At 48.1% G+C, this 20556-nt stretch overlaps 1 protein-coding gene across 2 annotated transcripts in view; it reads left to right on the forward strand.

Moving 5' to 3' along the window:
• Nucleotides 1–623: 623 nt before the first annotated feature.
• LOC141128280 (ultra-long-chain fatty acid omega-hydroxylase-like) overlaps nucleotides 624–20556 on the forward strand; it is a 113009-nt gene continuing 93076 nt past the window's right edge. For both annotated transcript variants that reach the window (XM_073615485.1, XM_073615484.1), the window contains exon 1: nucleotides 624–755. The gene's annotated coding sequence lies outside the window, so the exon portion shown is untranslated. The remainder of the gene's footprint in view (nucleotides 756–20556) is intronic.

A 20556-nucleotide genomic window follows, 5' to 3' on the forward strand; every position in this document is an offset into this window, starting at 1 on the left:
TTTGTCCCATAAATACCCCCTCCCAGCATGCAACTCGGAGATCCACCTCCACTGAGTTGTCTCCGGGGCAGAGGAGCACTCATTCGCTTCAACACGTTACTTTTCCAACACCAGCCGATGGTGACAACGACACCCACCGGCACAGTGTGGAACCACATGCAACTCAGCCAAGCTGGAACAGAGGCAAATCTAACTCCCTCTAACAAGTGACCCACAAGATTTACCTATCAGCCGTAGATTAAAAAAATCTACCAGCGCTACATGGTGTATAATGCTAGAGAACTTTAGTAAACCCCTGAATCTGTAGGGAGGACAGAAGCTGGAAACACAAGCTCAGTTCCTATGCCTGTTCCTGCTTTTAGAGCTTTATAAACACTTGCAATGCTCAATTAATTATTTTTGGTTAAAGGTAGAAGATGGAGAGTGAAACAAGCTATATTTATATTGGTGATGCATTTTTGTTATTATTATTATTATTATTATTATTATAGGTTTCCATTAAAAGGATTTGTTTTCATCTCATAGCTTTTACACTTGACTCCAATACAGTACAGTGTTTCAATGTAGAAGAGTGTACTTTTAGTCAGTCAACACTAGATGGCTTCAAAATAGTACAAGCATCTGATTGGATAGAGAGGAGCATGCTCAGCTTTGGGACACAGTAGACTAGGAAGTGTACTGCTTGTGTGATATGTCACTTTTCTCATAGAATTGCTGGGTACTTTATCTCGTCCTCGGGTTCTTTAGCATACCAGGTAAGAATCTCTTTTTCTCTCTCAGTCACATTATGCCCATTAGTCAGAAAGATATATAATAACAGGAGGAGACTGTTCAGTAGTGTTTTGTGTTTCTGTTTGCAGTATTACAGTGTTATGAATGGTGCAATATATAAAATAGTTGAACTGCTGTGACATAGTAAGTCTATTGTATTTTTAATTCTATTAAGGTATCATTCGTGACAAACCTTATCCACTTCAGCCCCAGAAGATTTGGCTGCTCAATGACCAAAGCATTTTTTGTGATACGGCACTGCGTCACTTTAACTGACAATTGCGTGGTCGTGCCTAGCTGTACCCAAACAAAATTGACGTCCTTTTTTCCCCCACAAATAGAGCTTTCTTTTGGTGGTATTTGATCATCTCTGTGATTTTTTTTTTTTTGCGCTATAAACAAACAAATAGCAAAATTTTTTAAAAAAACACAATATTTTGTACTTTTTGCTATAATAAATACCCACAATTTTTTTTTAAAAAAAGCTAATTTTTTTTCTCAGCTTAGGTCGATATGTATATTTCTACATATTTTTGGTAATAAAAATTGCAATAAGCATATATTGATTGGTTTGCTCAAAAGTTATAGCGTCTACAAAATAAGGGATAGATTTATGGCAATTTTATTATTATTATTTTTTTTTTTTTTACTAGTAATGGCGGCGATCTGCGATTTTTATTGTGACTGCAACATTATGGCGGACACATCGGACACTTTTGATACATTTTTGGGACGATTGACAATTATACATCAATCAGTGCTATAAAAATGCACTGATTACTGTATAAATGTCACTGGCAGGGAAGGGGTTAACACTAGGTGGCGATCAAGGGGTTAACTGTATTTCCTGACTGTGTGTTCTAACTGTAGGGGGAGGGGACTGACTAGAGGGGGTGACAGATCGTGGTTCCTAGCTATTAGAAACTCACGATCTGTCTCTTCTCACAGAACAGAACAGTCCCTGTTCTGCCTCTTGTGCCCGCGATCGCTTGTGGCTGGCGGTCATCGTGTCCATCGGCCACGAGCATCGGCACCCCCGCAGTGCAGTGGGCATGTGCGCTCCTCCGGCGGCGAGCAAGCGCCTGCTATCCTGCTTAAAGGAGCCGACTATAGCTACGACGGCTCGCGGGAACGTGACAACCTGCCGCTGTATAATGACGCCTGCTGGTCAGCAAGTGGTTAATAAACAAATGACTTTATCATGATATGTCTTTTATTTCCTCCATAAGCGTTATCTGTTAATGAGACATAGGTTAAAGCCCCAGTGCCAAACCTGCAGCCTGGGGGGCACATGTGGCCCTTTGGCACTCTATACAGACACTAATATATGTTTCCCTATAGCCCTGTTATAGCAGTAATTTCTAGCAATCTCATGTAATATGTATCCAGTCTATGAGTGTCTCCTGAAGCATGTCCCCAGTCTCCAACAACTCCTATAGCATTTTCACATTCTCTGACCATCTCTTGTACCATGTCCGCAGTCTCTGACCATCTCATCTGCCATGTCTGCAATCTCTGACCATCTAATCTGCCATGTCTGCAGTCTCTGACCATCTTTTGTACCATGTCCACAGTCTCTGACCATCTCTTGTATCATGTCCACAGTCTCTGTCCATGTCCATCTTTTATATTATGTCCGCAGTTTCTGACCATCTCTTGTACCATTTCCACAGTCTCCATCTCTTGTACCATGTCCGCAGTATTTTACCATCTCTTGTTCAATGTCCGCAGTCTCTGACTTACTCTTCTATCATGTCCGCAGTCTCTGACTATCTCTTGTATCATGTCCACAGCCTCCGACCATCTCTTGTACCATGTCTGCAGTCTCTGACCATCTCTTGTGCCATGTCTGCAGTCTCTGACCATTTTTTGTACCATATCCACAGTCTCTGACTATCGTTTGTATTATGTCCGCAGTCTCTAACCATCTCTTGTACCATTTCCACAGTCTCTGGCCATCTCTTGTACCAAGTCTGCAGTCTCTTACCATCTCTTGTGTCATGTCTGCAGTATCAGACCATCTCTTGTGCCATGTCCACAATCTCTGACTTTCTATTCTACCATGCCTGCAGTCTCTGACCAACTCTTGTATTATGTCCGCAGTCTCTGGCCATCTTTTGTACCATGTCTGCAGGCTCTGACCTCTCTTGTATCATGTCTGCAGTCTCTGACCATCTCTTGTATTATGGCCACAGTCTCTGACCATCTCTTGTACCATGTCTGCAGTCTCTTACCATCTCTTGTGCCATGTCTGCAGTTTCTGACCATCTTTTGTACCATGTCCACAGTCTCTGACCATCTTTTGTACCATGTCCACAGTCTCTGACCATCTCTTGTATTATGTCCACAGTCTCTGGCCATTTCTTGTACCATGTCTGCAGTCTCTGACCATCTCTTGTACCATGTCCACAGTCTATAATCATCTCTTGTATCCTGTCTGCAGTCTGTGGCCATCTCTTGCATCCTGCCCACTGTCTGTGACCATCTCTTGTACCCTGTCCACAGTGTGTGACCATATCTTGTGTCTTGTCTGCAGTCCCTGACTATCTGTTGTATTCATTTTTTCTAACTTTATAAACAGTGCTCAGGTTGGTATGTACTGAAACCTATATCAAATCTCTAAACTCATCTCTTAAAGTGCCATGTGCATAAATCAAAACAGCTTGTGCGCAAAAAAAGATTTTAAAGTGCTTAGAAAGTATCAACTTTTACATATAAAGTGCTATACCAAAAACACATGTGCAAAACAACACATGTGCAAAAAGGCCAGTATTGTATTGTGCCTTATAAAATCATTAGTAAAGTGCTCAACCAAGTGACCACAATTTTCACATTCAAATGTGTCTTCACTTCCTCTGTGATCACCATCACATTATCCACACTGGTAAACATGTTCCTCCTCATCCCTCAGGTTCACACTATGATCCGCATGTGAATCGCACAGGAACTCCAACACATTCCTGTGCAATTCACATGCGATACAGTGCGGAATGATTTGAGCCCCTTTAATTTGAAGGGGCTCAAATCGCACCAAAGACGGGCGTGCAACAATTTTGGCACCGCACTGTATTCAGATCGCAAGGTCATTTTGTAGCATGCAATTCGGTGTGGGCAAACGCACTGTGTTTGTCACCTGTGTTTGAGGTGTCAGTTTAATTGCACTGTCACCCGCTGCGGATCTCAAGGCCAGTGCATTTTAATGCGGTGCTGGAAATGCACACAGATTGTGGCACTTTCCACAGCGCATTAGTTTGAACCTAGCCGCAAAGTGCTCACTCACCAGAATTATCTTATACTATTATTCAAATATGTAGGCCAAACTCGCTTGTATTAGCAGGACCAGTTTTCCTTGAATTCTTCTCTAAGCATCACAGGATCCTGATTGTGTGACCTCCAGTGGCCTTGCCAATGCACACCAAACGCTCAGGATTCAAAGAGAACACAAACTAGAAACATTCTAATTACATAACTCTTTATCACTCATGTTGTCAAATAAAAACACATAAAATTGCGCTTACTTTAAAAAAAATCCAAGCCAGCACTGAAAAAAACAGCCAGCTGGATCCTCTTTACTCAGCGTCATTCATATGAAACATTAGGTATAGGCGACTTCACAAACATGAGTGCAGGACCCTGGTTCCAAATACATTTTAGTCTTTTTCACCTGTGGGTCAGGAGAAATAGTGCCTGCTGTGATGGACAGATTTCATTTTATGCAGAACAGTAACATCAACCCCTAGAAGATTAGGGTAGAATGGCCATTTAAATGATAGTATTGAGGGAAAGGAATTAACTGCTTGCAGACTGCCGACCCGCAATGTACTGTGGACGGGCGGCCCATACAAGCAAAGCTACATACTGGTACATCACTGCACATGCGCTCCCCCCTGCTGATGTCTGCTGTGATTGTAAACAGCGGAATTCTGTCAGCAGGTCCCAGCTGATTGGCTGTTTCCAATCACAGCCCTGAGCCCCATGTTGTGCACACAGGGCTCTATACAGAAGCAATCTCTCTGTTTCTTATCCCTGCAAAGCATGTATCCTGTTCAGTCTGTGAACATATCCTGTATCCGTTTCGCAGTCTCTGACCATCTCTTGTATCATGTCCGCAGTCTCTGACAATCTCTCGTATCATGTGTGCAGTCTCTGACCATCTCTTATAGCATGTTCACAGTCTATGACCATCTCTTGTATCATGTCCGCAGTCTATGACCATCTCTTGTATCATGTCCGCAGTCTATGACCATCTCTTGTATCATGTCCGCAGTCTATGACCATCTCTTGTATCATGTCTGCAGTCTCTGACCATCTCTTGTATTCTGTTTCCAGTCTCTGAGCATCTCTTGTATCTCCCACTGAGGGATAACAACATCTGTTCAATCTCTTATATGGACTCAAGAAATATGTTTGCATTTATTTGCCTTTGATCTCATTTTAGCGCAGTTTTTTCCGTTATATGATCTTGTCTACTGTCATTTTTAACTGCTGCTTGATTTTTACACTCGTATTTTAGACAGGTGATTAATTTTCACCCGTCTTAATATTCTTGCTGACAGCGCTGTATTTTTACATATTTTGCATCTCTTGTATCATGCCTGCAGTCTATGACCATCTATTGTATCATGTCCACAATCTTTGACCATCTCTTGTATAATGTCGGCAGTTTCTGACCATCTCCTGTATAATGTCTGCAGTTTCTGACCATCTCCTGTATAATTTCTGCAGTCTCTGACCATCTCTTGTATCATGTCTGCATTCTCTGACCATCTCTTGTATCATGTCCGAAGTCTCTGACAATCTCTTGTATCATGTCCGCAGATAATCACTATCTCTTTTATCCTGTCCGCAGTGTAGGACAATCTCTTGTATCCTCTACGACCATGTCCTGTACCCTCTATGACCATCTCCATCTCCTATTCACAGTCTCTGACCATATCCTGTATCCTGTTGGCAGTCTCTGACCATCTCCTGTATTATGTCTGAAGTCTCTGACCATCTCTTATATCATTTCCGCAGTCTCTGACCATCTCTTGTATCCTGTTCGTAGTCTCTGACCATCTGTTGTATCCTGTCCGCAGTCTCTGACCATCTCTTGTGTCATCTCCACAGTCTCTGACCATCTCTTGTATCATGTCCGCAGTCTCTGACCATCTCTTGTGTCATTTCCGCAGTCCCTGACCATATCTTGTATCATGTCTGCAGTTTCTGACCATCTCTTGTATCCTGTTTTCAGTCTCTGACCATCTCCTGTATTATATCTGCAGTCTCTGACCATCTCTTGTATCATGTCTGCAGTCTCTGACCATCTCTTGTATTCTGTTTCCAGTCTCTGAGCATCTCTTGTATCATGTTTTCAGTCTGATCATCTCTTGTAGGGATGCACTGAAATTTCGGCCGCCGAAACATATCGGTTGAAAATGGCCTTTAAGGCAATTTGCCAAAAGAGAATTATTGCCGATAATGGCGCCAAAAATGGGGCAGGGCCTGGGCAGGGCCTGCCCCTGGTGCCACCCAGTACAGGGGTGTTGTTCTGGAGCGCCCCCGTCCAGTCCTCTCCTCTCTCTTCCCCTCCCTCCCTCCCTCCTCGACGAGCGGGCTGAAAGAAAAACAGTGCTCTATGGAGGAAAGCTGTCAGCACACTGCGATAAGGAGCGGCTTGTTGGTATGATCAGTGGGAGGAGCATTATCAGTGTGTAGCGCTGCGGAGGTTAAGAGTGCAGGACTTGTTGTTTGACATGCTGTTAAAAACAGTGAGCCCACTTGGCTTACGGTCACGGTAACGGTAACGTAGGCTTCACCGAGCGGGCTCACTGTTTCTAACAGCATGTCAAACAACAAGTCCTGCACTCTTAACCCCCTGTGGCGCTGCACACTGATAATGCTCCTCCCGCTGTTCATACTGACAAGCCGCACCTTAACGCGATGTGCTGACAGCTTTCCTCCATCGATAGAGCACTGTTCTTGGCTTTGCCTTGCTAACACTGCCCTGTCCTGATCCTGTCTGACATACTAAGGCAGGCTGCATGATGGGCACTGGTGAGGCACAGGCAGGCTGCATGATGGGCACTGGTAAGCTGCTGGGCACTGGTGAGGCACAGGCAGGCTGCATGATGGGCACTGGTAAGCTGCTGGGCACTGGTGAGGCACAGGCCAAGCTGCATGATGGGCACTGGTAAGCTGCTCGGCACTGGTGAGGCACAGGCAGGCTGCATGATGGGCACTGGTAAGCTGCTGGGCACTGGTGAGGCACAGGCAGGTCGCATGATGGGCATTGGAAAGTTGCTGGGCACTGGTGAGGCACAGGCAGGCCACATGATGGGCACTGGTAAGCTGCTGGGCACTGGTGAGGCACAGGCAGGCTGCATGATGGGCACTGGTAGGCTGCTGGGCACTGGTGAGGCACAGGCAGGCTGCATGATGGGCACTGGTAGGCTGCTGGGCACTGGTGAGGCACAGGCAGGCCTGCAAAATGATGGGCACTGGTAGGCTGCTGGGCACTGGCAGGCTGCATTTGATGGACACTGGTGAGGCTGCATTGATCTACTGCACCACGTCTGCAGTCTCTGACCATCTCCTGTACCACGTTTGCAGTCTTTGACCATCTCCTGTACCATGTCTGCAGTCTCTGACCATCTCCTGTACTATGTCTGCAGTCTCTGACCATCTCCTGTACCACGTCTGCAGTCTCTGACCATCTCCTATGGCACGTCTGCAGTCTCTGACCATCTCCTGTACTATGTCTGTAGTCTCTGACCATCTCCTGTACCACGCCTGCAGGCTCTGACCATCTCCTGTACCATGTCTGCAGTCTCTGACCATCTCCTGTACCACGTCTGCAGTCTCTGACCATCTCCTGTACCACGTCTGCAGTCTCTGACCATCTCCTGTACTACGTCTGCAGTCTCTGACCATCTCCTGTACCACGTCTGCAGTCTCTGACCATCTCCTGTACCACGTCTGCAGTCTCTGACCATCTCCTGTATCATGTCTGCAGTCTCTGACCATCTCCTGTACTATGTCTGCAGTCTCTGACCATCTCCTGTATTATATCTGCTAGAGGTGCACCGCATGAAAATTTTGCTAATACTATTAGCGATGTGTTATTTAAAAATCTATATGTTTTATTTAAAATATAAAATTCCTTTTTTATATAAAAATATGTTTCGGCCTAGTGTATTTGTCATTTTTGGTATTGGTTTCGGCACCAAAAAACCCATTCGGTGCACCCCTAATCTCTTGTATCATGTCCACAGTCTATTACCAGCTCTTTTATCCTGTCCGCATTTTAGGACCATCTCTTGTACCATCTATGACCATCTCCTGTATCCTCTATGGCCATCTCCTGTATCCTGTTCACAGTCTCTGGCCATATACTGTTTGCAGTCTCTGACCATCTCCTGCATTATGTCCAGAGTCTCTGACCATCTCTTGTATCATGCCCATAGTCTTTGACTATATCCTATTGTGCGTTTTATATCTCTTAAATTTCATGTGTGGCCCTCTAATGATGTTGAGGGCAGCATTTGAGGCCTCAAACATCAAGGAAGTTGACCACCACTGGTTTAAAGTCTACTAGGGCTGAACACAGGCATTTTCAGACACAAGTCCGATCCTGCCTGAGCTATTGCATTGGGAAGCTATGGAAGGTGAAACCCATTCATAGGTGTTGGAGACATTCCTTATCCCACATCTATACACGACCCTTGCATATGTTCAACTGCGGGGCAGGAATGTCTCTGCTACTGCTGTGATTGGCTGTCAGCTTTGACAGCTTTCGGGTGGGATGGCTCAGGTGGGCTCAGCCTGTAATGTTGTTTTGGGCACTGGAACCTGTGTGGGCACAGAGTGTAACACAGTGAGTTAGCAGCAGGGTGCTGCACTGGACTTCGGCCTCTGGTGTGTGTATTATATTGTATACAATATACTACAGGGTGATCCTGTCATTGACGACACCCTTGTGGAGTATGCCCACTGGGAGATGAAAGAGTTGGAGGGGACTTCATACTTGCCAACAGTCCCAATTGGAGCTTGTCCCGATTAAAATCCCAGGATTTTGCTTTTGTCCCGGGAAATCTGGACTTTTTTAAGCAAAAACGGCAGCAGGCTACAAAAAGATTGCCGCTGCCGCAAAGACTGTATCCACAAGTGTTCAGTGGAGAGGGAAGGGGCAGCCAATCGGCTTCTCTCTTCAGTGTACAAGTAGACAATTCTCTTGTACACTGAAGCAGATTGGCTGCACGGATCAGACACCCCTCTCCTCTCCACTGAACACAAGGAAGGGACCTAAATGGAGCCGCCGCCAACCATCCGCCCCCCCCGTGTGTGTCCAACGAGCGTGGACACTGATGTAAGGACTGGGCTCCGCTGGGGACACTGATGTAAGGACTGGGCCCCGCTGGGAACAGCGATGTAAGGACTGGGGCTCCTCTGGGGACACTGATGTAAGGACTGGGCTCTCATGTTTACACTGATGTAAGGACTGAGCTCCACTGGGGACACTGATGTAAGGACTGGGCTCTGCTGGGGACACTGATGTAAGGACTGGGCTCTGCTAGGGACACTGATGTAAGGACTGGGCTCTGCTGGGGACACTGATTTAAGGACTGGGCTTTGCTGGGGACACTGATATAAGGACTGAGCTCCGCTGGGGACACTGATGTAAGGACTGGGCTCTGCTGGGGACACTGATGTAAGGACTGGGCGCTGTGCTGGAGACACTGATGTAAGGACTGGGCTCTGCTGGGCACACTGATATAAGGACTGGGCCCCGCTGGGAACACTGTTGTATGGACTGGGCTCCTCTGGGGACACTGATGTATGGACTGGGCTCCGCTGGGGACACTGATGTAAGGACTGGGCTCTGCTGGGGACACTGATGTAAGGACTGAGCACCACTGGGGACACTGGTATATGGACTAGGCTCTGCTGGGGACACTGCTATAAGGACTGAGCACCGCTGGGGACACTGATGTAAGGACTGGGCTCCGCTAGGGACACTGATGTAAGGACTGGGCTCTGCTGGGGACACTGATGTACAGTAAGGACTGAGCTCTGCTTGGGACACTGATGTAAGGACTGGGGCTCTGCTGGGGAGACTGATGTAAGGACTGGGGCTCCGCTGGGGACACTGATGTAGGGACTGGGCTCTGCTGGGGACACTGATGTAAGGAATGGGCTCTGCTGGGGACACTGATGTAAGGACTGGGCTCCGCTGGGGACACTGATGTATGGACTGGGCTCCGCTGGGGACACTAATGTAAGGACTGGGCTCTGCTGGGGACACTGATGTATGTAAAACAGCAGCAGGCTACAAAAAGATTTTTTCCCCGTGTGTTCGGTGGAGAGGGGAGGGGTAGCCAATCGGCTTCTTTATTCAGTGTACAAGTAGACAATTCTCTTGTACACTGAAGCTGATTGGCTGCACGGATCAGAGACCCCCCCTCTCCACTGAACACAAGGAAGAGATCTAAATGGACCCGCCGCCAACCCTCCGCCCCCCCGTGTGTCCGACGAGCGGGACACTGATGTAAGGACTGAGCTCTGCTTAGGACACTGATGTAAGGACTGAGCTCTGCTTAGGACACTGATGTAAGGACTGCGCGTCGCTGGGGAGACTGATGTAAGGACTGGGCCCCGCTGGGAACACTGATGTAAGGACTGGGGCTCCGCTGGAGACACTGATGTAAGGACTGGGCTCTCATGTTGACACTGATGTAAGGACTGGGCTCTCATGTTGACACTAATGTAAGGACTGGGCTTCACTGGTGACACTAATGTAATGACTGGGCTCTGCTGGGGACACTGATGTAAGGACTGGGCGCTGTGCTGGGGACACTGATGTAAGGAGTGGGCTCTGTTGGGGACACTGATGTAAGGACTGGGCTCCTTTGGGGACACTGTTGTATGGACTGGGCTCCACTGGGGACACTGATGTATGGACTGGGCTCCGCTGGAGACACTGTTGTATGGATTGGGCTCCACTGGGGATACTGATGTATGGACTGGGCGCCGCTGGAAACACTGATGTATGGACTGGGCTCCGCTGGGGGCACTGATATAAGGACTGGGACTGGGCTCTGCTGGGGACACTGATGTAAGGATTGGGCTCTGCTGGGGACACTGATGTAAGGACTGGGCTCTGGTGGGGACACTGATTTAGAGACTGGGCTCTGCTGGGGACACTGGTATAAGGACTGAGCTCCGCTGGGGACACTGATGTAAAGACTGAGCTCCGCTGGGGACACTGATGTAAGAACTGAGCTCCGCTGGGGACACTGATGTTAGGACTGGGCTCTGCTGGGGACACTGATGTAAGGACTGGGCTCCGCTGGGAACACTGTTGTATGGTCTGGGGACACTGATGTATGGACTGGGCTCCGCTGGAGACACTGTTGTATGGATTGGGCTCCACTGGGGACACTGATGTATGGACTGGGCTCCGCTGGAGACACTGATGTATGGACTGGGCTCCGCTGGGGGCACTGATATAAGGACTGGGACTGGGCTCTGCTGGGGACACCAATGTAAGGACTGGGCTCTGCTGGGGACACTGATGTAAGGACTGGGTTCTGGTGGGGACACTGATTTAGGGACTGGGCTCTGCTGGGGACACTGGTATAAGACTGAGCTCCGCTGGGGACACTGATGTAAGGACTGAGCTCCGCTGGGGACACTGATGTTAGGACTGGGCTCTGCTGGGGACACTGATGTAAGGACTGGGCTCTGCTGGGAACACTGTTGTATGGTCTGGGGACACTGATGTATGGACTGGGCTCCGCTGGGGACACTGATGTATGGACTGGGCTCCGCTGGAGACACTGTTGTATGGATTGGGTTCCACTGGGGACACTGATGTATGGACTGGGCTCCGCTGGAGACACTGATGTATGGACTGGGCTCCGCTGGGGGCACTGATATAAGGACTGGGACTGGGCTCTGCTGGGGACACCAATGTAATGACTGGGCTCTGCTGGGGACACTGATGTAAGGACTGGGTTCTGGTGGGGACACTGATTTAGGGACTGGGCTCTGCTGGGGACACTGGTATAAGGACTGAGCTCCGCTGGGGACACTGATGTAAGGACTGAGCTCCGCTGGGGACACTGATGTTAGGACTGGGCTCTGCTGGGGACACTGATGTAAGGACTGGGCTCCGCTGGGAACACTGTTGTATGGTCTGGGGACACTGATGTATGGACTGGGCTCCGCTGGGGACACTGATGTATGGACTGGGCTCCGCTGGGGACACTGATATAAGGACTGGGCTCTGCTGGGGACACTAGTATAAGGACTGAGCTCCGCTGAGGACACTGATGTAAGGACTGAGCTTTGCTGGGGACACTGATGTAAGGACTGGGACTCCGCTGGGGAGACTGATGTAAGGACTGGGCTCTGCTGGGGACACTGATTTAAGGACTGGGCTCTGCTGGGGACACTAGTATAAGGACTGAGCTCCGCTGAGGACACTGATGTAAGGACTGAGCTTTGCTGGGGACACTGATGTTAGGACTGGGCTCTGCTGGGGACACTGATGTAAGGACTGGGCTCCGCTGGGAACACTGTTGTATGGTCTGGGGACACTGATGTATGGACTGGGCTCCGCTGGAGACACTGTTGTATGGATTGGGCTCCACTGGGGACACTGATGTATGGACTGGGCTCCGCTGGAGACACTGATGTATGGACTGGGCTCCGCTGGGGGCACTGATATAAGGACTGGGACTGGGCTCTGCTGGGGACACCAATGTAAGGACTGGGCTCTGCTGGGGACACTGATGTAAGGACTGGGTTCTGGTGGGGACACTGATTTAGGGACTGGGCTCTGCTGGGGACACTGGTATAAGACTGAGCTCCGCTGGGGACACTGATGTAAGGACTGAGCTCCGCTGGGGACACTGATGTTAGGACTGGGCTCTGCTGGGGACACTGATGTAAGGACTGGGCTCTGCTGGGAACACTGTTGTATGGTCTGGGGACACTGATGTATGGACTGGGCTCCGCTGGGGACACTGATGTATGGACTGGGCTCCGCTGGAGACACTGTTGTATGGATTGGGTTCCACTGGGGACACTGATGTATGGACTGGGCTCCGCTGGAGACACTGATGTATGGACTGGGCTCCGCTGGGGGCACTGATATAAGGACTGGGACTGGGCTCTGCTGGGGACACCAATGTAATGACTGGGCTCTGCTGGGGACACTGATGTAAGGACTGGGTTCTGGTGGGGACACTGATTTAGGGACTGGGCTCTGCTGGGGACACTGGTATAAGGACTGAGCTCCGCTGGGGACACTGATGTAAGGACTGAGCTCCGCTGGGGACACTGATGTTAGGACTGGGCTCTGCTGGGGACACTGATGTAAGGACTGGGCTCCGCTGGGAACACTGTTGTATGGTCTGGGGACACTGATGTATGGACTGGGCTCCGCTGGGGACACTGATGTATGGACTGGGCTCCGCTGGGGACACTGATATAAGGACTGGGCTCTGCTGGGGACACTAGTATAAGGACTGAGCTCCGCTGAGGACACTGATGTAAGGACTGAGCTTTGCTGGGGACACTGATGTAAGGACTGGGACTCCGCTGGGGAGACTGATGTAAGGACTGGGCTCCGCTGGGGACACTGATGTAAGGCCTGGGCTCCACTGGGGACACTGATGTAAGGCCTGGGCTCCACTGGGGACACTGATGTACGGACTGATCTCTGCTGGGGACACTGATATAAGACAAAAAACAAAAAGTGTAGCACTATAAGATAGTAGGCTGTAAGCCCAAATAACATCTGAAAACTCCAAACAGTGAATAGAAAAATATAAAAAATTTTCATACAGAGTGACAGAATAAATAAAAACACGTAAATAGTGTCAATCTATATATGTTACCCATAAAAAGTAGTAATATTGATGTCAACACTGGTAATGCTGCAACAAATACTTCGGTATGTATATACTTCAAGTCTATATATAAAAGTTGTGAAATTCAACAGCAAGAGATTCCAATCTGTGAAGACGTGTCTGTCCATAATTTACATGTGTAACTGTGATAAAACCACCACCGTGAGTAGAGGAGGCTTACCAGAGTGTTTGAACATGCCAGGGCATATGCTCTGCGTGTCAGACAAGCTTGTATTACGATGGATGGGTTCTGGTAATGTCGATTTCTGCAGACCGAAGGTACCCTGCTGATTAGCGCTGAAGGACAATGGATTCCTGCTGTTTTGCTACTTGGCAATTTATACCAACCTATAGTGGAGAAACGGCACTGATATCTGTCTCGTAGAGCTGGAGATCAATAAAGGATTAAGATCGCATTAAAGTGATAAGAACACAGGCAATGCTGCCTCTCATGTCACTTCTGGTCCGCTGTCCGCTTCGGCCATGCCCCATGCATTACGTCAGACCTTGTGACTTCCTTAGGTCTTGTGGCAGGTCTTGTGGCAGAACTGCAAGCTGGACTTTGACTCCTGGACATGGAGTCACTAAGCAGGAGTTGTCTATCAAAAGACATCTGAGCTCTGCAAGGAAGCTACACATACCAACATTTGAACCAAAGGATCCTTGACATATTCACCAAAAGAATGCTGTAGACAGAGGGAGCTCAGATACCAGGAGGAGATAGGAAGTAAACAGAATGCCAAATGCTTGCACATCAAGAGACAAAAATGGGGCGTGCCTGTGTGGTAAGACCCACCATGCTTGAGTGTAGGCAAAAAAGGCATCTCTTTGGTTTTATCACAGTTACACATGTAAATTATGGACAGACACCTCTTCACAGATTGGAATCTCTTCCTGTTGAATTTCACAACTTTTATATATAGACTTGAAATATATACATACAGAAGTATTTGTTGCAGCATTACCAGTGTTGACATCAATATTACTACTTCTTATGTGTATCATATATAGATTGACACTGTTTACGTGTTTTTATTTATTCTGTCACTCTGTATGAAAATTTTTTATATTTTTCTATTCACTGTTTGGAGTTTTCAGATGTTATTTGGGCTTACAGCCTATTATTTTATGGCGCTACACTTTTTGTTTTTTGTGTTTTTTTTGCCATTTATTTAATTTGGTGTGTTAGCTGCTTGCAATTGGGGGTAGCGTGAGATTATCTGCTACATTTTCTGGACACTGATATAAGGACTAGGCTCCGCTGGGGACACTGATGTAAGGACTGGGCTGTGCTGGGGACACTGATGTAAGGACTGGGCTCCCCTGGGGACAATGATGTAAGGACTGGGACTCCGTTGGGGGATGCTGATGTAAGGACTAGGCTCTGCTGGGGGCACCTGATGTATCAAGGGTCTCTACTGGGAGCACTTGATGTAAGGACGGACTCTGCTGGGGAACCTGATGTAAGGAGGGGCTCCCCAGGGGGCACCTAATGTAAGGAGGGACTCTGGTAGAAGCATCTGATGTAAGGACGGACTCTGCTGGGGGCACCTGATGTAAGGACATACTCTGCTGGGGGCACCTGATGTAAGGATGGGCTCTGCTGGGGACACTGATGTAAGGACTGAGCTCCGCTGGGGACACTAATGTAAGGACTGAGCTCTGCTGGGGACACTGATGTAAGGACTTGGGCTCCGCTGGGGAGACTGATGTAAGGACTGGGGCTCCACTGGGGACACTGATGTATGGATTTTGCTCCGCTGGGGACACTGATGCAAGGAATGGGCTCTGCTGGGGACACTGATGTAAGGACTGGGCTCCGCTGGGGACACTGATGTATGGACTGGGCTCCACTGGGGACACTGATGTAAGGACTAGGCTTTGCTGGGGACACTGATGTAAGGACTGGGCTCTGCTGGGGAGACTGATGTAAGGACTGGGCTCTGCTGGGGAGACTGATGTAAGGACTGGGCTCTGCTGGGGACACTGATGTAAGGACTGATCTCTGCTGGGGACACTGATGTAAGGACTGGGCACCGCTGGGGACACTGATTTAAGGGCTGGGCTCTGCTGGGGACACTGATGTATGGACTGGGCTCCGCTGGGGACACTGATGTAAGGACTGATCTCTGCTGGGGACACTGATGTAAGGACTGGGCTCTACTGGGGACACTGATGTAAGGACTAGGCTCTGCTGGGGGCACCTTATGTATCGAGGGGTTCTACTGGGGGCACCTGATGTAAGGACGGACTCTGCTGGGAGCACCTAATGTAAGGAGGGGCTCCGCTGGGGGCACCTAATGTAAGGAGGGATTCTGCTAGGAGCACCTGATGTAAGGAGGGACTCTGCTAGGAGCACCTGATGTAAGGACGGACTCTGCTGGGGGCACCCGATGTAAGGACGGACTCTGCTGGGGCACCTGATGTAAGGACGGACTTTGCTGGGGGCACCTGATGTAAGGACGTACTCTGCTGAGGGCACCTGATGTAAGGATGGACTCTGCTGGGGGCACTTGATGTAAGGATGGACTCTGCTGGAGGCACCTGATGTAAGGAGGGACTCCAATGGGGGCACCTGATGGCATCTGGTGGCAGGCGACTTGGCATGTGATACGCTCAGGGCTCCCACTGATTCTGCATTATGGTGAGTTGAATGATTTCATTTTATATTACAATGTAATAATAGAAATAATGTGCTTCAATCATCCTGACACCATATCAGCCATGGTGCCGGAAAGATTGAAGCTCCTAACACCAGGTGTTTGGAGTATCTGTATCTACTGATTGTTAAACTTTCTGGAATACACATATTTCTATTATGGTCTAGGATCTTGGCCTGCTGTCCCTCCATCCCTCTTTCTTTCCTTTCTTTTCTCTCCTTCCTTCCCTATCTCTTTCTTTATTTCTCTTTCTCCCTTTCTTTCTCCCTCCATCCCTCTTTCTCCCTTTCTTTCTCCCTCCATCAATCGTTCATCTTAGACTCTAACCACACCCCTTTGAGCCACGCCCCTTTAAGCCATGCCCCATATTCCGCTTAAACCACACCCATTTTTGCAGCAGAGCGCGTCACATTTTTCTTTCCCTGCTATGTCACGCCCACAAATGAATGCCCCATCCCCTTATTACAATAAGACCCCACCTACAGGCAAAAAGTGTCCCTTATAATTTACTGTCGGACTGCAAGACACTGCAGTAAGTTGGGCTATGCCTCCTTGCCTAGGAGGCTAGTGTGCCAATGCCCCAGTCATTTAGTGGTTAATGTGCGTTATGAAGGCTGCGCTTTCTTCGTTTTTTTCCCCAGGAGGTTTGACACCAGACAAGTACTATGAAAGTTTTGCCTCCCAATCTAAGCATGTAGCACGGGACTGAGCCTGCAGCAGGATTAAGCTGCTGTTCCTTTTTAAAATGAGTGCCGTTTTTTTGACTCTTTGACACTCCCATGCTCCTGCATGGGTCTGGAAATGCCTTTTTTGCCTACACTCAAGCATGGTGGGTCTTACCACACAGGCACGCCCCATTTTTGTCTCTTGATGTGCAAGCATTTGGCATTCTGTTTACTTCCTATCTCCTCCTGGTATCTGAGCTCCCTCTGTCTACACTACAGCATTCTTTTGGTGAATATGTCAAGGATCCTTTGGTTCAAATGTTGGTATGTGTAGCTTCCTTGCAGAGCTCTGATGTCTTTTGATAGACAACTCCTGCTTAGTGACTCCATGTCCAGGAGTCAAAGCCCAGCTTGCAGTTCTGCCACAAGACCTGGACATCTAAGTCCACCAAACCTGGGACTAAGCCTTCCTCACAACGAGGATCACCCCTGCTTGTCAGAGTTGGAAGATACTTATTGGACTAGCCATCTGGACTCAGGATATTTCTGATGGGTGGGTCCAGAACATTGTACCTTGGAGCTACAAAATGGAATTTCAGTCCTTACCTCCAGCGCACTTCATGCTATCAAACTTGCACTCCTATCCATGGAATAGGCAAATCTTCATGCTTGCCACCCAGCAGCTACTCTCACAGAGGGTAATTTCCTTACTTCTGGAGACGGAGAGATCGAAAAGGTTCTGCTCAAATCTGTTCCTGCCCCAAAGCACAGATGGGCATTCACCCCATTCAGGAGCTAAAAATTCTCAAAAAATTGCTTTAAGTTCAAAAATTACACAAGGAATCTTTCAGCTCAGTCGTTGCTTCTCCTAAGCCGGGCAGCCTAGTGCCTCTGTGGACATTTTGGCTCCACATCAGTTGCACGCAAAATTTCCAGATTGCTGCCCTTCCGTTCAGCTTGTCCACCGTACCTTGGGTCATGTTATTTTGTCAATGCAATGCACATAAAAGTGATATTAAAGGCAATTTGTTTTTTTTTTAATAACAAGCATGGTATACTTACCTACTCTGTGCAGTGGCTTTGCACAGAGCAGCCCTGGCCCCTCCCTCCTGCCTAGTGCCTCCTAGAGCAAGCAGCTTGCAATGGTGCACCCAAGCAGGCTCGCTCCTGAGCCGCTCCTCTGCATATCTATTCGCACACAGAGCTGTGGCCTGGCCCCGTCCCTTCTCTCTTCTCATTGGCTCACTGGCTGTGAATAACTACAGTGGGAGTCAATGGCTCCCACTGCTGTCTCAGCTAATGAGGAGGGAGAGTCCCTGGAGAACCGAGGCTCTTATGCACAACGCTGGATCGCGATGGGGCTCAGGTAAATATTGGGGGGCTGGAGGGCTGCTGCACAGAGAAGGTTTTTTACATTCATGCATAGAATTTATGGAGGTAAAAATAACCTTGAGCCTTTAGAACTGCTTTAACGCATATGGATTTTACACACAGTCCTAAAATGTCAGCCTGACAGGAAGTGATGGTAGATCTCTCCAACAAGCCTCAGATACTAGTAAAAACCTGACAGGATTTCTAATCTTTCCTCACTGTTTCCAAAACTAAGAAAAACATTTTGGCTGGAAATACACCTAAGCACATATTCAACTGTATTCAGTGTCCAGTGACCTATAGCAGCCAATCATGAATTAGTTTTCATTAAAGTGGAGTACCACTTATTTTTTTCAGTTTATTAAAAGTCAACAGCTACAAAAAGTGTAGCTACTGACTTTTAATAAACAGACACTCACCTGTCCCACTGTCTAGCGATGCAGCCACCTGAGGGCTCGCTCCTCTCCCCTCCTCTCTGTGGCGCCGTCATAGCAACTGTGGGCACCCGGCCGTGACAGCTTGCGGATTCACGGCCAGGCGCACACTGCGCATGCGCGAGTCCCGATGTGCTCTCCTGGTGGCCAGGCAATCGTTTGGGACCTGTGACGTGTACCAGAAGATTGCAGAGAGGGAGGGGCCGCCTAGGGGGAGAGGAGGAGTCGCCTAGGCGGCCAGAAGACGGAAGGAGGAAGTGGGACAGGAAGTACCTGTACCTTTTAGTTCGTATAGGGTTCCCAGGCCTTACACTGATCACAATTTGCTCGGTTTACCTGGGACCGGGCGAATATTGATCAGTGTGCCACAATCCCCACTTGGCAGAAGGGGACATATTAGGAATCTTTTCTCGACCAACAGCTGTAACTTCTGATCAGAGTTTCTGACAGCGACAGATGCCACTGTCAGAATGCAATGTCCCAGCAGGAAAGAAATGGGGGGGGGGGGGGGGGGTAATTCCTCCATTCACCTTGTTTGAGTGGATGGAGAAATCTGTAACTATGTTGGTATTGTTAATCTGGCTATGTACTGAGAGGTTTAATCAGTCAGTTCTTGTATTTCAGTGACTGAAATACAAGAACAACAGTATAAATACAATAACACAGTGTATGGCCATGAGCCCTGACACTGTGGTTAATTTATGTGCCTCTGTCATCCGCAGCCCTGCTCCCTGCTCTCCCCCCGTCCTCCACTGTCCTCTCCCCCCTCTCTGCCTGTCAGCTGGTAGCTATGACAGTGCCCGCTCCCCCCCCTCCCCTCCTGCTGCTGAAATAACTGTGACCTGTTTATACTATCCTTACTGTCTTATAATGAAAAGTGCTCCCATGTGTGTGAGCTATAAAAAAAAACGCAGTGTATACCAGATTTCAGAGCGCCTATCTGCGCTCACGTGATAGGCCGCCTCTCTCATCCTCCCCTCCTGACTGACGTCAGCAGAGGATCTTCGGCCCACCTACTCTAGGTGTCAGATGGCGAGAGGAGAGAGCCGGTCGGTCACGTGAGTGCCAATCAGCGCTCTGAAATCTGGTATATACTGCATTTTTTTAAATAAATCACACACACAGCGGCACTTGTCATTAGGAGACAGTGAGCATAGAATAAAACAGGTCAGAGTGGCTAAACAACCACTTTAAACTGGCCCATGTTACAAAACTGACTTATATCCTGGTCCCAACTTATTTTTTGCTTATGCCTGCCAACTGCTTAGGCTAGGAATCAGTAGAAGCCATCATAAAGAAATGCCCACCGACACGCAGCTGATTTTTGAAATAAAAGCTTTTACTTGTGGTTAAATGTTGGGTATCCCCATTTTTCTTCATTTACAAAATAGGTTAGGGCTTGTTAACTGCAAGGGACATTTTTCAAGCGATTCTGATCCCGGCCAGTTATCAACAAAAAAATGTCCAAGTAAACAAGTTAGGTGCTCTTCTGCATCTTACAAAATTTTTTTTTTTTTGCAATAATGTTCAGTTATGCTGTATAATCAGTTTTAGTGCAAGTAGTGTTTAAAAATATTTCTGTAAAGCATAATAGTGCCCCCCCCGCCCCCCCCAAAAAAAAAAAAATAATCGAACCATGTATATTTGCCCATTATTGCATAAAACTTTATTTACAAAACAAGATGCAATCGAGATTCTCCTTCAGAGGTGTGTAGATGTATGGTATATTTCATGCATTTGTTCTGTGTTTGTACTGTCT

This window comes from Aquarana catesbeiana, linkage group LG02 (genome assembly GCF_042186555.1).
Source record: "Aquarana catesbeiana isolate 2022-GZ linkage group LG02, ASM4218655v1, whole genome shotgun sequence".
Taxonomy (NCBI): Eukaryota; Metazoa; Chordata; class Amphibia; order Anura; family Ranidae; genus Aquarana; species Aquarana catesbeiana.